Source organism: Ceratotherium simum, chromosome 30 (assembly GCF_057802395.1).
Source record: "Ceratotherium simum simum isolate JZ-2026a chromosome 30, ASM5780239v1, whole genome shotgun sequence".
Taxonomy (NCBI): Eukaryota; Metazoa; Chordata; class Mammalia; order Perissodactyla; family Rhinocerotidae; genus Ceratotherium; species Ceratotherium simum.
Genome location: NC_141929.1, coordinates 14346019 through 14362567, shown reverse-complemented (window position 1 = coordinate 14362567; position 16549 = coordinate 14346019). Strand labels below are relative to the sequence as shown.

The 16549-nt window shown below is 50.7% G+C and overlaps 1 protein-coding gene across 7 annotated transcripts in view; it reads left to right on the top strand.

Annotated features, from left to right (window-relative positions):
- Nucleotides 1-16549, top strand: part of ST3GAL2 (ST3 beta-galactoside alpha-2,3-sialyltransferase 2) — a 48526-nt gene that overhangs the window by 6688 nt on the left and 25289 nt on the right. For 4 of the 7 annotated variants that reach the window (XM_087419949.1, XM_087419951.1, XM_087419952.1 and 1 more), the window contains exon 2: nucleotides 685-728. The exons of 2 other annotated variants lie outside the window; for them this stretch is intronic. The gene's annotated coding sequence lies outside the window, so the exon portion shown is untranslated. Of the gene's footprint in view, nucleotides 1-684; nucleotides 729-12524; nucleotides 12624-16549 lie in introns of those variants that run through there. One more of the 7 variants, XM_087419954.1, reaches the window with a different exon arrangement.

The following is a 16549-nucleotide window of genomic DNA, read 5'->3' as shown; positions in this document are numbered from 1 at the left end:
GCAGATCTGCAGCCTTCTGAAAAAGAAAATCAGCTACAAATGTAAATAGGTAATTGGTCTAGAGGGAACTGCTCTGGTGAGGAAAAATCAACAAGTTATTTATTTGTGTGGCCAAAGGGGATTTGGAGGGGCTGGGTGGGTAGTGAAGGGGAAAGATGAGAGGTGGATTGTAGGAAGAGGCACAGATGAGGGAATTGAGGGCTGGGGTGGGGATTCCTTCATCCTCCCCACTCCTGTCACCTCCACAACTTTCCTTCTGAGTTTTTTTTGTGTGTGTGAGGAAGATCAGCCCTGAGATAACATGTGTTGCCATCCTCTTTTTGCTGAGGACGGTTGGCCCTGGGCTAACATCCGTGCCCATCTTCCTCTACTTTATATGGGACGCCGCCACAGCATGGCTTGATAAGCAGTGCGTAGGTCCGCACCCAGGGTCCGAACCTGCAAACCCCAGAGTGGAGCCAGAGTGGAGCCAGAGTGGAGCACGTGAACTTAACCACTACGCCACCAGGCTGGCCCCTCCTTCTGTTTATTTTAATTGAAGTATAATTGACATATAACATTATATTAGTTTCAGGTGTACAACATAATGATTCACTATTTATGTACGTTGTGAAATGATCACCACAATAAGTCTAGTTAACATCTGTCACTGTACATAGTTACAACCTCCTTTCTTCTTTGCAGGGTTCCTCTGGATTTGCAAGGGACATTTGAATCTCCCCTGACCTGTAAGTGGAGTTCCCCCCAACTCTCATTCTCACCCAAGTTCAGTTAAAGACAAAACAGCGGCCATTTGATACTGATGGTGAACTGAAACCAGAGTCAGGAGGAAATGAAAGTCCCTGTGGGCCTGTGCTGAGTGCTCTGGCTGTGAAGTAAAACAGACGGCAGCTGAAGGGAGTGAGGCTGTGTGGACGCTGCAGGGGAGAGGGGAGAGCCCCTGAGCTCCTCCTGGTTCCTGTCTCTCTTGGGTTCTCTGAGGAGCCGTGTGAGTCTGGTGTTGCCAGGCCATGAGGGAATTTCCAGGGGTCGGCCTTCTCTGTTCCGTCCTGTTGCAGAAGGCATGGTATTTCCCTGGATCCACTCCTGTTTATCCTCTGGGGTCCTGGGGCCTCCAGCTAGTTCAGGAGGAGACCCCAGGTACCACAGGGAGGGGGAGATGGGAAAGCATGAAGGTGGTGAGGAGAGGAATGAGGACCCTGTTCAGGCTCTTCCAGTGGAGGGGAGCCAGCATATTCCTCAGGCAGGAAGCTGCTGTGAGATGGGGAGCAGGGTAAACAGTTTATGTCAGGGAGGTTCAGCCCAAGGCCAAAGGGGCAGCTGTTTGATGAAGGAATTTCCTCAGTGCCTGACAAGCAGTTCACGCTTGACCCTAAAGCAGCAGTGGGCAAACTTCTAGGATGAATGTGAGTTCTAATCTCTCAAGTGGCATTTCCTGTGCTTAACACAGAAGATACCTCACCTCCCTTCACACTTGGGTGAGGTATTTTGGAAGGTGTCTTCTACCCAAGTCACCTGTCTTAGAAATTCCTGCTCATCCCATATCTCTGGACCTACCCTGCCATTCATCCTAGGCAAAACAGGGAGAGGAGCCAGTGTTGGGGAAGAGAGAGAATCCCCCTCTGCCCTTTCCCTTAAGGTTCTTATGGCTGGCCAAATATTTAAAAGACAGGTTAGCAGGAGAAAATAATACAAACTTTAATAACATATATACATGGGAGAAACCAGGGAAACTGAGTTTCTCAACAAAATAACAGAGATTCTCATCTTAAATACTATCTTCAGCTGAAGACAAAGGAGGATGTTGGGGGTGGGGGGAGTCAGTTATGGGAGATTACCAGAAAAGCACAGTAAACAAGAGTAAGGTTATTATGCAGATTTAAGGCCTCACCTTCCACATTGATAAGTTTCTAGAGATGAGGTCATCCCCCCTCTTCCCAGTACAGAGAGGGAGATACCTTTACAAATGGAGATTTCCCTTATAAGTGTAAATATTTGTCTGGCAACTCTTTTCAGGGCCACCTAGAGAATGTGGCCAAGGAGAGACAGAATTTTTGATAAGAGGGGCTTGGTGCCTTTCCTATTGTAACATCTATTTTACATTGTATTACAGCCATCATATGATAGTGGCTCCTTCCTGGAACAGGTCTTCTATGTTAAATTCTTTTTTGTGTGTGTGTGTGTGTGAGGAAGATCAGCTCTGAGCTAACATCTGATGCCAGTGCTCCTCTTTTTGCTGAGGAAGATTGGCCCTGAGCTAACATCCATGCCCATCTTTCTCTACTTTATATGGGACGCCGCCACAGCATGGCTCGACAAGCAGTGTGTCGGTGCGTGCCCGGGATCCGAACCGGCGAACCCTGGGCCGCTGCAGCGGAGCACGTGCACTTAACCGCTGCGCCACCGGGCCGGCCCCTATGTTAAATTCTTTAGGCAGTTTTGGGGGAGGTCAAATGTCCGTCAGAGAAAATAATCAAGGTAAAGAGACATATTTCAGGGTGTTGGTCAATTTTGATCTCCCACACCAGCAGGCCCTCTGTTGGCAGCCTGTGAGGCCAAGGTGGAGGACTGGGCTGGCCGAGGGCCCAAGAGCCTCAGGGCAGGGCTGTTTGGCTCTTCCAGAGGGGAAGCAGCTTGTTTGGTCAGGGGTCTCCTCGATGATTTTCACAGTCCAGGGCCCAGTCTGGTTGGATACATACAGGGTTCTTGCTGCCTTAGCTACCCATAGGGGATTTGGTGCTGTGTGACCCAGGGCAAGTTGCTGTCCCTCTCTGGGCCTCAGAGTCGTTATCTGTGAATATAGAATTTGAAGGTCTTGGGCCAGCCCGGTGGCTTAGCGGTTAAGTGCACGCACTCTGCTACTGGTGGCCCGGGTTTGGATCCCAGGCGCGCACCGACGCACTGCTTCTCCGGCCATGCTGAGGCCGCATCCCACATACAGCAACTAGAAGGATGTGCAGCTATGACGTACAACTATCTACTGGGGCTTTGGGAAAAAACGAGGAGGAGGATTGACAATAGATGTTAGCTCAGAGCCAGTCTTCCTCAGCAAAAAAGAGGAGGATTAGCATGGATGTTAGCTCAGGGCTGATCTTCCTCACAAAAAAAAAAAAAAAAGGAATTTGAAGGTCTTGCTCTCAAACCATCTGGTAGACCCAGCAGAAGAACAGCATATCCTGAGTAGGGAGGTTGTGGTGGGGGCCCAGGATGCCACCATACAGTCCAGACATTCATGGAAATTGGTTTGACCTTTCTCCTAACCTGCTTGGATACAGTGAACAGCAGCCAGCCTGCTCTGGCATCTCTCTGGAGAACTTGGGCTCCTGCAGCCAAGGGAGCTGTCCCCGGGCCTGTCATTTCCTCCTCCCCACCTCCCAGCCCTTGCTCTGGCTCTGTCCTGGGTTTGGGCAGAAAAACCCATCTGGTCTCTTATCACATTCCTCCCTTCCTACACTGACCACCAGTTAGGCCTTGGGGTGACTTTATAGGGTTCTCGTTTCTTTCTGCTCCCAATTCCCCCCACGCCCTATGAGCTGGGGTCTGCTGTAGCCAGGTTTTTTTTCCCAGAGCCAGAGGAGGAGATGAGATCACAGGCTGAACATGGGAAGGGCCATGAACAAGGTTCAGCGGCACCGACATGTGGCAGGTCTGCCAGGAGTTGAGAACAGGCCTAGAAGGGGCCAGGGTAGGGATTCATAGTAGAGGAGAGAAGGAAGGCAGTAAGGAAAAGGCCACACATACCAGGATGCAAAGGCCTGAACTGAAAGGGCAGGGGACGACTGGGGCCCTTGAGGAGACCAGTTTCGGCAGAGCATAAGGTTTCTTGGATCATTGCCCAAGAAGGAGGGGCAGGATGGAGGGGTCTGGCTGAGAGAGGGGTCTCCAGACCCACCCTGGCAGGGAGGAAAGTGCAGGCTTTCCTGTGGGGCTGGGCAGTCATGCAAGGATTGTGTTTGCAGGAAGTGTGGGAGGGGTTGTTAATGGCTGTTTCCTCTCCACAGGCCTGCAGGCTGCCCACGGTCAGTCTGATAAGAGGGAAGAGATAGACTCCTTGAGTTTTCTACTCCCGACAGCTGCCTTCTCTCAGCGGCCCCACAGATACTGACAGTTTATTGTGGCACTGCTTTTAGTGTATCTCCTCTCCTTCCTGAAATACATAGTCCCTGGCTTCATCCCAGCTGGGTTTTCCCTGCCTGGCCACCAGCTCCCGTTCCCATCTGTGGTCAGATGAGGTCTGCACTGGGGGAGGGGGTCAGTCCTGGCAAGACTGAGCCAATTCTGAACCTGATCTCGGAGTGGGAAGCCACCCCAGGGTGGGGCCAGGGCTCTGGGCTGAGCAGTGACTCCCAGACCTGCCTGGTCCATTTTGGTCTCAGGGTTATCCTGCTGCTTGGCCAGCTACATCTGGGGCCATGGGGTGTTTGGGGAGTCCCACTTTTGCCCCAGAGCATTAGGAGGTCTGGCTGTTTTGCTGGAAGGAGTGGAGATGGGATCTGATGGGATTTGCATTTGTGGAGATCACTTTGGCCGCCCTGTAGAGAATGAGTTGGAGGGGTCTCTAGTAGATCTGGGGCTTTAGCAGTTAGGGAGCTACTGTAGGTGAAGGATGACAGTTCTTTGGATAGAGTGATGGAGGTAGACATGGACAGAAGTAGGAAGATGAAAGGTTTCGGTGGTAAAAATTAGGTAATAGATTGTAATCAGGTAAGACTTTGTAATAGACTGGCTGAGGGAGGTTGAAGGAAGGAGGGGACATGGATGAGTCCCGGGTTTTAGGGTTGGATGGATGATGTCCCTTTCTCAGAAACTGGGAATACAAAAGAGGACTGGGTTTGAGGGGCTTAGAGCGTGCATGAGTTTGCTTTGGGGCAAGTTGAGTTTGAGGTACTTTTGAGTACCTCCAAGGTGTGTCATCTAAGGGGTGGCATCTAGAAATGAGTGGGAGTTCAGAGGAGTGTCTGGTATCATTTGAAAAGCCAGACATGACTCCTAACAGGTTGAAAAACAGGCTTAGAAAGGGTTCCCTCCAAAGTCCATTGTCAGGGGCCGGCCCCGTGGCTTGGCGGTTAAGTGCACGCGCTCCGCTGCTGGCGGCCCGGGTTCGGGCGCGCACCGACACACCGCTTCTCCGCCCATGCTGAGGCCATGTCCCACATGCAGCAGCTAGAAGGATGTGCAACTATGACATACAACTATCTACTGGGGCTTTGGGGAAAAAAATAAATAAAATAAACCTTGCCCTTTAAAAAAAACAAAGTCCATTGCCAGACAAGGAATGGAACCTAGGATCCTGACTTCCCACTGCATTCCATGTCCAGGATCATTTTCTCTTTCCCTGACTACTTCAGCTGGTTCAGGGCCCAGCCAGGAAGCAAAACACATAGCACCCTCCCTTGCTGAGTCTTTTTTTTTTTTTTTTTTGTGAGGAAGATCAGCCCTGAGCTAACATCCATGCTAATCCTCCTCTTTTTGCTGAGGAAGACCGGCTCTGAGCTAATATCTATTGCCAATCCTCCTCCTTTTTTTTTTGCCCCCCAAAGCCCCAGTAGACAGTTGTATGTCATAGTTGCACATCCTTCTAGTTGCTGTATGTGGGACGCGGCCTCAGCATGGCCGGAGAAGCGGTGCGTCAGTGCGTGGCCTGGATCCGAACCCAGGCCGCCAGTAGCGGAGCGCGTGCACTTAACCGCTAAGCCATGGGGCTGGCCCCCCTGCTGAGTCTTCCTGTGGTTAGAGGACTCTGGTGGTGGGCAGTGCTAATCCCAGGCCACCCAGGAAGGCTTTGTACGTTGGAGCCTCCCTCACCATCTGCACGTCTGGGCAGTGTCCCTCCCTGGAGAAGGACTTGAGTCCTGGCCAGAATTGAGCCACTGCCATGAATCCCAGAACCACTTTTTTTCCTGTGGGCTTGTGGGCCTCTGAGCTGGGTTGACCTATCAAGGACGGGGTTTTAGAGACAGGTTCAGGGAACTTAAAATCATTGAGTCATTCCATTTACAGATCAGGAAGTGGAGGTTGAGAAATTTGCCTGCTATCCTCAAACCAGTAGGTGGAAGAACTGAGACCAGAACCCAGGTCATCTGATTTTCAGACTGGAGGCTCTTTCCAGTGTGAAGTGGCATTTTTCAGGGGGGAGCCCCCTCAGTGCCCAGGCTGCCCATCCACAAGCAGTGATTCATCCTTTGGACTGCAGGACAAAGAGCTGACACAGGCAGGTTATGGCAAATGGTTCCTTCCTCGTGGTGGTCCAGGGCCATCTGTGTGGTGGTTGGTGTTATGCAGGGGTCTGTCTGAGATGGAAGAGACACCGTGACTTCACCCAGGTCCCAGTAAACAGAGGAGGCATTTGCCCAACTCCGGTGGCTTCTGCCCTGGCGCTGCCTCTGTCCCCTCTCCATCTCCCACGTCATCTCGGCTTCCTGAATGCTCACCCTCCTCCGTGTTGTTTCCTGCTGGGACCTGGGTAAGGATGTAGCTCAAGGGCTGCTGTGCGTTCTGGATTATGTTGGGGTATTTCCTGCTGAGGAGAGTTGTGCCCCTCTGACTTCTCCCTTGGAAGAGAATGCCCAGGATAGCGGTGCCAGTTTCAGGTACAGGTAGACAAATAGCACAATTTTGTCCTCAGTTCTTATCACCTCCAATTTGTCAGGGTACAGATATTTGACCCAGCTTGACAGAGCCAGGAATGGGGTGTTGTAGAAAGAGCTCTGGGCTTCAAGCCTCTGACGTAGCAAGAGGAGACATCAAATTCAATCTGATACAGGCTTCTTGCCTTGGGTGGGTCACTCCCCTGGGGTCTCTGGTCAGAAAGGGAAGGCTATCCTCATGAGGGGCTTCGGACTTATGAGAGTGTGAGTTATATATTAAGATGTTGGAGGTCCTGGGAGCTTGGGGGCAGTTCTCACCTGTTCCTTGGTGTACAGGGAGTGAGGTGGGATTCTTCTGAGTTTGGGACTGAATTTCTCTTTCATTCTGACCATCTCCTCATGCATCTTTCCTCCTGCACTTCAGATATTTGCTAACAGCCGGTTCTTCTCTCCTGAACTGTCTGCCAGCTCAGACTGACCAGGTTGCCCTGTCTGTCCCTCATGCTTGGCTCCTGGATGGCCACTGATCTACCTGTTTCTGTCTGGGGCCTGTTCTAAGTGGTCACCCAGCCTGGGTCAGACCTCCCTGTTCCCTTAGGCTTAGCCACAGTGTCTACTCTTGTCCCTGTCTCCCTCCTCTCTGTGAGGCTGAAACTCAATGGTACCCCGGGTACATAGTGCTTTACAGCTTACAGTCATCGCTTATTTCACCTTGGCAGGGACTGTGTGAGGTGAGTAGGGCAGGCATTATGTTGCTCATTTTACGGATGGGGCACCTGAGGCCCAGAGAGGTATAATTTGCCCAAAGACACATGACTGTCAAATAGCAGAGCCAGCCCTAGAATTGAGGTCCTCTGGGTTTAGTCCAGAGTTTGCTATAAAATATTAACTCATAGGCACGTGTTGGGGTGGGGATGACCCAGTCTCACCAGAGGAGGCAAGGGGCTTGAAAGCAAGCCCTGGGCCCCACGTCTTCACAGCCCTCAGGTCACCCTTGCACAGCCCCAGTCCCAAACAAGCACCATCACGTTGGCCATCCCTCTGTAACCCCAAGATATGTAATAAAGCCAGACAACAGAGACCACTCCCTGGGGACTGTCGTAATGGACTGCAGTCTGTGTAGTCCTCCCCTCCATGTCCCCCCAGAGTTGACAACAGTAATGCATGTCATGACAGATATCATCTTAGCAGGGAGCATATAACTTAGGCCAGATCCGGGAGGATGAATCACTCCCTGAGGATAGGACGGAGGAGGGCTCCTTGCTCTCCACCCTGGCTCCCCCACAGGCAGTGCAAGGGGAAGGTTCTCTTTGCTCCTACTCATAGCAGCTGATATTGCCACTTTTCAGAGGTGCTGAAGCAGATTACCTAGCAACGTTGGGGCTGTTCTTTCCTCCCTTGGTCCCTGCCTGAGTCAGTCACAGCATATTACCGGTTCCTTAATGAGGAGGAAGATTGCTCAGCCAGAGCAAGGGAGAAATGAAAGCAGGTGTGTGTGGGCGTGGCCCAGCCCCACAGCTGAGCTCTCCAGTTTACTGGCCACCTGCTGTCTGCCTCCTGGAGCTGAACGTTAGTGACATAGGAAAAAGTGGGGGCACGGGGCAGGGGTGCTTCCCAAAGCCACCTGCGGGGTTGATGCTGGAAATTACCTGATGGCATCAGGCTGGGCATGGGTTCAGGGCCTCTAACTGGAGCTTCCAAGGTCCTTGTTGGAAAGGCAACATCCAGAGGACACAGCGACCAAGCAAGGGGCCCAACTCTGGGTTCCTTCATCCTTTTACTCCACTTCTCTCTACATTCACTCCTGGGAGAGAGAAAGGACATTGCTTCCTTTAATCTCCTGGTCCAAGCATGGATGCAAATGCCTTCTTTGGGTTGCCATTAGCATAGGTGCCACAGGTTGACCTTTCCAAAAGACATTACTCAATATAAAAGGAGAACAAAAAAGAAAGCTAAAGATAGGGTTTATGAAGAGTAAAAACAGTCTGGCTCACAAAGTACAGGTTACCGGTTTGTTTCCAGGGGTTTTGGAGGACTCTACTCACTGGAGATACCTACCTCTAGGGCCAGCATGCCTCTGCATGCCCTTCTGCCAGTCTCTGGCCTCCTAGTGCTGACATGTCTCCCTGTCTAAGGCAACCCCTGGAACCCACACCGCCGTGAATCCTCTCCAGTACAGCTGGACTACCTTCTGTCAACTGCCTGTCCCACCCTCCTCTCTACCCAGGGCTCATTGGCTGTGGGGGGTATGATGCCTTCCCTATGTCCCCGAGGGGATTGGCACCTACATGACTACCTTATAGGAGTGTCATCTTATTCTAAATAAGCCTTGTAATAGGACCCATCTCTTGACACAGTGCTCAGGCCCCAGCTTAGCCCACAAGCTGCCATAGAAGGGCTAGTGGTTCTCCATCATCTGATCTTGGCAGGAATTGTACAAGTCTCCCCACCTGGTTCCTTCCTCCCACTGGGCCACAAGAATAGAAACTGCTAAGAAGTTGGCCTGGTTGATGGAGGTTTTTAGGTGGGTTGAAGGAAAGATTGTTCTGTTTTTTTTTTTTTTTTAAAAACAAAAAACAAGAATACTTTGAAGTCATCGAGTTCTTGATGAAGGAAGTAGATAGGAGCCTGACCACAAAGCTGAGTTTCCAGCCTGTAGCACCGCCTCTGCATCTTGCCTGGCATGTGAGTGGTGTCCAGGAGCCAGATAGGTGAGACAGATAGACGCTCCAAACTGCTGCCTGCCAGTGCATGCAATGCTCCGATTTCATAGTAATTGTCCCGAAGAAGCCACAAAAAATCAAAAGAACCACTGCATCACAAGGAAATGTGAGGGCAAGATGGATAGAAAAAGGGAGGCTGTCATTAGTTACAGCCCACTGTCCTCACCCTGCTAAGGTTGGAGCCCTTTAGAGAAATTTGCCCTGAGCGAAGTAGGCCTCCATGCCTACAGCCCAAGCTGTCAGCTTCACCATATTGCCTTATCCCAGAGGCTCTGGCAGACATTCCACCTGGGTGGTTGGCTGGGCCATGACGACTGAAAACTTACACCTAGAGGTCATACCAGCCCAGTAGAAGAGGTGTGGCACATTACTGAGGCTGATAGAGAGGCTTGTTCTCACCTGAACCTTCAAGTGTGATGCCAGCCCTAGCTGAGTCAGCAAGCTGCTCCTGACGTCTGGCCTCTGGGCTGGGAGAGGGGAGAATCCCAGAACCAGGGCCGCTGCACTCCGAGGGAATGTCACTTCTGGACCCTCACATCCCAGAAGCTCTGTCAGCATTCTCAGGGCTGTTGCTTGTCCTATGTGTCAGAGCTTTGGGCCAAGCCCATCCCAGTATGCCACCCAGGAAGAACTGGCATCTGCCCTCTGGGTTGCTGAGGGCCTGGAATCCTGTTGGGTGGTCCATATGCAGTGACTGCACAGACCCCAGTCCTGCAGCCTGCTTTGCCAGTGAAGCAGTCAGTCACCCTGCTTCCTGGGCTCCTTTCTTTCAGGCTCAGTGCTGATGGTTGGGTTGTGACCTCTTCCCTGGTATTCTCTCTGCTATCCTCCCATCCCACAGAGGATGTGGGGATAGATGCTGGAGTTTTAAGTTGAATTCTTCAACTCTGGACCTGGCCAAGGCCTGGCTGGAGTTTTGAGCCACACAGACTATGGCCTGGATGCTTCTAAAGATTTCCCCCCCCGGCCCCAAAGCCCCAGTAGATAGTTGTATGTCATAGCTGCACATCCTTCTAGTTGCTGTATGTGGGACTCGGCCTCAGGATGGACGGAGAAGTGGTGCCTCGATGCGCACCCGGGATCCGAACCCGGGCCACCAGCATTGCAGCGCGCGCACTTAACCACCAAGCCACAGGGCCGGCCCCCTGGATGCTTCTAGAAGCATAGCTTCTCCTTTCCGTAAGTGCATATTGGCAGGACTTATATGTGCCCTAGCTCAGCCCTTCTCCATTAGCCCCTGCTGGGGTCTGGAAGGCCTGAGCCTTTTTCAAGGTGGCCAACCGTCCAGTGCTTACAGGTGGAGGAAGAGGCAGAACCCAGTCCAGAGCCCCTTGCCACGGTCCAGGCTTGGGAAGGGGCAAGAGAGGGCAATGATGGAAAGCAAAAGCACCAATCCTCTTCCTTTCCCTGAGGTGAGGACGAGAGTGATCAGATTCAGGAATTCCTGGTGTTGCTATCCAAGGGTTGGGAGAAAGAGGGCTGGTTGGGAGTTAGGGAGGGAATGCCCTGCCCCTCTCCACCATTTTGTATGAGTCACAGCTCCTTTAGGAGAGGGTTTGCCCTTTGTCCCCAGCCCCTGGGGCTTCCTTCTCAGTCTGTGCCCTTGCCTGGGAGTGTTCCAGGAAGCCGTCTGGGTGTGGTTGGCCATGCTTTCACTGGCCTTTTCCCTGCCACGTGGGTGTACAAGTTGGGGAGGAGAGGGTTGAAGGTTACATGGAGAAACCATTTACTCCTCTTCCATTTCACCCCTCTTCCGGCGAGTGTGAGGGAGTGCAATGAGACTCTCTTCTAAACCTTTTCTTGGACCTACCCTGGTCCTCCCACCCCAGGGGAGAGAGTGTGTGTGTGTTTGGGGCAGGCAGCATTGAGGATGATTGGATTAACTCATGTTTCTGAGAAGAGCAAAGGTGGCTTCCTTTGGTAAGAGTGAGTTTGACAGGGAGGATGGTCCTTTTCCCCAAGGCAGGCTGTAAGTTGAGGATGGACTCACCTCTTCCTTCTCAAAGCCCTTGGTTCTGCACTTCACCAGTGCTCTGGCTGGTGGGTATTGCTCTGGTTATGCCCCTCCAAAGGCCTCTGGGATAGGCTGTGGAATCACGTCACCAGCTCCCACCTCTTCAGAGGGTGAGGCCTACAGTTAGGACTTGGGATGCCAGTCCCTGAGGTCAGCTGCCCCATGGCATACCCTTGGAAAGGCAGCCCTCCTAGGAGAAGCCTGCCTGGCAAAACCAAGGAGCCGTGGGTGGTGGGCAGGCTGGAGGGGCTGAGAGAAGCACTCAAAACAGAGGAGCCCCATTGCTCTGCTCCTTGACAGAGCAGGAGCCACAGGCCACAGAAAGAAGAGCTTTGCTAAGGGACAGTGATGGGGCTAGGGGAGAGGACCAGGCTCTTTCCATGCTGTCTGCCACTCCCTGGTGGCAATCAATATTTGTTGAATGAATGCATCTTCTGCTTTTCTCTTGAGATTTATTTATTTATTTATTTTTCGGTGAGAAAGATCAGCCCTAAGCTAACATCTGATGCTGTTCCTCCTCTTTTTTGCCAAGGAAGACTGGCCCTGAGCTAACCCGGGATCTGAACCCGCCAACCCCGGGCTGCCGAAGGGGAGCGCATGCACTTAACTGTGCCACCAGGCAGGCCCTTCTCTTGAGATTCAAAGCATACACCAGACATCCAGATAAGTGCAGAAGGAGAAGGAGGCCCGGGCAGCTTCTCTGCCGCTCTTCATTATACATCTCTGGTATGACTGAGATCTGAATCATAAACAGTGATGAAGAGCCAAGCCACCTGGCCCTTTGAACCTTATCTTTAAAGGAAATTAGAGCAGACTATAAGCACCTAGTCCCCTGACCCTGGGAGGCGGTGTGGTCAAGTTTAATTGCCCCTGGGAGGCAGAGCTGAGTGATAAGATCTAAACCCCAGCCCTCCAGACTCCTCTCTGGCTTGCCCTGGGCCACCATTCATTCATCCCACTCCCTGCTTCCTCCAAAAGTCCCCAAAGAAGCTTAGATTTTTTTCCTAGTCTTCTACCTTCAGGGTCTTCCACCTGTCTCCTGCCTCTCTTAATGTCTGAGGCTTTCAGCCCTGTGGAGAAACCCCTTATCAACTTTGTCTTTCTAGAATCTTGCTGCTAGAGAGCCACAGAGGTGGGCAACTATGGGATGGGCCTCGGCGAGCTATTTAGAACCAGCTCAGGGCAGGCCTCTGTTCTGTGTGGTCTGATGAAGTGGCAGCTGGGGAAGAAGTGAGAGGCCCCGTGACCCACAAGCTCTGCCACAGGATGGACACAGCATTCCTCTCTGCACAGCCTGGGGTAAGGGTTCAACTGGGGTAGAGCTGACTCTGAGACCTCAGGTCTACGCTGTCCACCCCGCCTCCCTGGAAGCTGCTGCCCGCCACTGGGGGATGGCGGGGATGGGCAGTGCCTGTGATTAGCCAGGAAAGGAAGGTCTGGAGCAAGACGCTGGCAGTGTTGGCCTGGGGAAGGCTGGAGTGGTGCTGGGGGTGCTTAGGAACCCATGATGCCTATCCAGGGTCATGGGGCTCTAACCCAGAAGAGTTGCCCAAGCTGGGGCTGGGGCTGACAGAACTGTGGCCCTCAACCTGCCCAACCCAGGAACACAGGCACTGAGCTAGGAGCTTTATGCCTCTCATCCTTATAGAAACCCTCCGAGATGGATGATATTCCCATTTTACAGATGAGGATGCAGATCAGAGAGGTTAAATGGTTAATAGCTGACAAGCAGTAAAACAAGAATGTGAATCCAAGTTTTTCTAGGTGCTTTTTTCATTTTGGGGGGCTTGACTGGAAAGGGGCTTTGAGCTGGGTGAACAGATGTGAGAACTGACAAGCCCTAGCTAGGGAGAGCTGCAGCCAGGAGCCTGTGGTGGTTAGGGAGGTGACCAGAGGGAGTTCCTGTTATCAGCCCCTGTGTGTCTCTGCTGACAGAAAGTTGAGAGTGGGACACTTCAGCCGTTCCCATAGTCCAGGCAGCTTCTCTAGCTTTTACACACACACCTTTCCCATTGCCTCGGATTTGCTAAATCTGGTTTGTAACTGAGGCCTCCTGTTTCTGGGTGGTCCAAGAGAAGTTAGAGAAATCTTTTGCTTCTAGAATGTCAGAGCTAGAAGAGTGGGGGCAGAAAGTAATTATCACTTCTATATGCATACTCATATAATGATTTATAAAAATAGTTTCAAAGCATTTTTTCATTACCATTATTCCTTCTGATTCTTATAACCCTGGGGTTATATAGAGGGATGGTACTCAGTTGGACAAATATTTTTTTTTTTTTAAAGATTTTATATATTTTATTTTTTCCCCCCAAAGCCCCAGTAGATAGTTGTATGTCATAGCTGCACATCCTTCTAGTTGCTGTATGTGGGACTCGGCCTCAGGATGGACGGAGAAGTGGTGCCTCGATGGACAAATATTTTTTGATGCCTACTATATGTCTATATGTAGGCCAGATGATAAATTAAATAACGTCTCTGTACACTGAGAGGGTGTATTTTTTTTTTTTTTTTTGTGAGGAAGATCAGCCCTGAGCTAACATCCATCCCAATCCTCCTCTTTTTTTGCTGAGGAAGACCGGCCCTGAGCTAACATTTATTGCTAATCTTCCTTCTTCTTTTCCCCTTTTTCTCCCCAAAGCCCCAGTAGATAGTTGTATGTCATAGTTGCACATCCTTCTAGTGGCTGTATGTGGGACGCGGCCTCAGCATGGCCGGACAAGCGGTGCGTCCATGCGCACCTGGGATCCAAACCCGGCTGCCAGTAGTGGAGCGCGCACACTTAACCGCTAAGCCACGGGGCCGGCCCATGAGAGGGTGTATTTTTTTTTTTTTTCATTTTATTTATTTATTTATTTTTTCCCCCAAAGCCCCAGTAGATAGTTGTATGTCATAGCTGCACATCCTTCTACTTGCTGTATGTGGGACGTGGCCTCAGCATGGCCGGAGAAGCCGTGCATCAGTGCACGCCCGGGATCCGAACCCGAGCCGCCAGCAGCGGAGCGCACGCACTTAACCGCTAAGCCGCGGGGCCGGCGCAAGAGAGGGTGTATTTTAAGTGAAGGAGATAGACACGTACATGTCTTTTTAGGTTTGATGTAGAATCTTAATAAATATGGGCCAGCTTTGGCCTGTGGTCCAAATTAGTTTATAACCCCTAGAGGGTAGGGTAGGGTCTTAGGAGAGTGGCCTAGTTGTGGGATCTCTGGATGCTATATTAAGGAGCCTGACCTTGGCCCCATGAATAAGGGTGCCCTGTCTCATATGCTTTTGAATGGGGGAAGATGATGAATTTAAATCTGAAGTGCCATATGGACATGCTAAAGAGGCAGTTGAGAATGTAGGTCTAGAACCCAGGGTAGAAGGGCAGGCTCTTAGATTTGGAAGGGGATGGTACACAGTAGAGAGGCAAAGAAGAAAAAAGGGCTGAGGGCAGAACCTTCAGGCTAACGTTAGCAGCTGAAAGAAACAATTAAAGAGTCCTAGTCTAGAAAGTAGATAGCAGTCACTTGGAAGTCCAAGTGGTGGTCAGCAGGAACAAATGGCAGGTAATCAGAGAGGAAGAGGGTGGAGACAGGATAGCCTTCTTCTGATTGTTAAAGAATCTTGGTCTGGAAAGAAAAAGAGGCTTGCTGCCTGGTGACAGCCTGGATTAGAATTTGGCTCCTAAATCCACTGCTCTTCTGATGTAGTTGTAAGTAAAGGCTGGGCCTCCTGCAGGGAGGCTAGGGACTTGAAGAGAGTCAGATGGGCCTTTCATCAAGGGTGTCCATATGGCCAATATGCATTTTTCCCTGGCCAGGTAAAAGACTCTGAAATGGTCAAGTGGTGTGGAAGAGGGGCTGAAGGCTGGGGTGGACTTGCTCAGTGAAGGCCTGGTCAGACCACATCTGAAAGATCCTGTTTGTATGTCTGCCCGCCCCTGCCCTCACCCCACTGTAGACTGTAAGGAAGATGGGGTGGGGATGGGAGAGCAGTTTTAATTGGGATTTTTGATCAGCTTACCCCAGGCTATCTCAGTCTGCTTCCTTCAGCGTGCTGGCTGGAATTCTGTGAATCTCATTAGAGATGGTTTGATATGCCTTCCCTCCCAGGAGATGGGTATTGGCAAGGATCCCCAGTTCCCTAGTACAAATAGTTTAATCCAACTCATCCAGTCGAGATGGCACTGTAAATTTAAACTCTGAACACATGGCAGTAATACATAAAAGATAACATCCTAAAAACATAGTCATGCACTGCCCCCTCCACACACACAAAATGACATCCCTGTGATGAGAAATGGAACAGGAACACAAAGAGAGCAGGGCTGAAGCTGCAGGCCTGCTGGTCTCTGAGTCTGGAAGCATGCAGAAGCAGCTGGAAATGTGAGGTAACAGAGCTATAAAGTGCTCCACATGAAGCATGGAATCAGAGCTAATACACTGCTTGAACCCAGGCAATGGGAAAGTAGGCTGAAGAACGTTGCTACCCATCCTTCCCTGGGGCTATGGCTTATTATAAAGATGCTTACCTAGGAAGACTTTACACTGTAACTTTACAGCCTGGAAGTAAACTGACCTGCTGTTGCAAGATTTTTTTTTTTTTTTTTTAAAGATTTTATTTATTTATTTTACCCCCAAAGCCCCAGTAGATAGTTGTATGTCATAGTTGCACATCCTTCTAGTTGCTGTATATGGGACGCGGCTTCAGCATGGCCGGAGAAGCGGTGCCTTGGTGCGCGCCTGGGATCCGAACCCGGGCCGCCAGCAGCAGAGCGCGCGCACTTAACCACTAAGTCACGGGGCCGGCCCTCAAGATTTTATTCTAGAGTGGGAGACCCAAAGGACCTAGGGAGGCACAGTTGAAAACCCCTAGACAGGGAGGGAAAGTCAAATATAAGAGATAAGATGAGCTTATATGCTAAAGTTTAGAAATACAAGAAAAGCTAATGAGAAAAAAGAGCCAGTGAGCTCAAAGAAAAATTTACCCTAGAAGAAATGAAAATAACAGAGTAATCAAAAAAAGTCTTTTTTTGACCCTCAAAAAGGTAAGGAAACATGAAATCCATTATAGAAAAGAAAGGGAAGTTATGAAAGAAAAAAGAAACAGGAGAATGTGAATATGAAAAGGTATTAAAAATCCTAGCAGTGAAAAACAGTGTCATTAGAATTTGAAACAGTGGATAGAACTCTAGCCTGGACACAGAGAATTCATGAATTGGAAGCTGATACTGAGGAATTCAT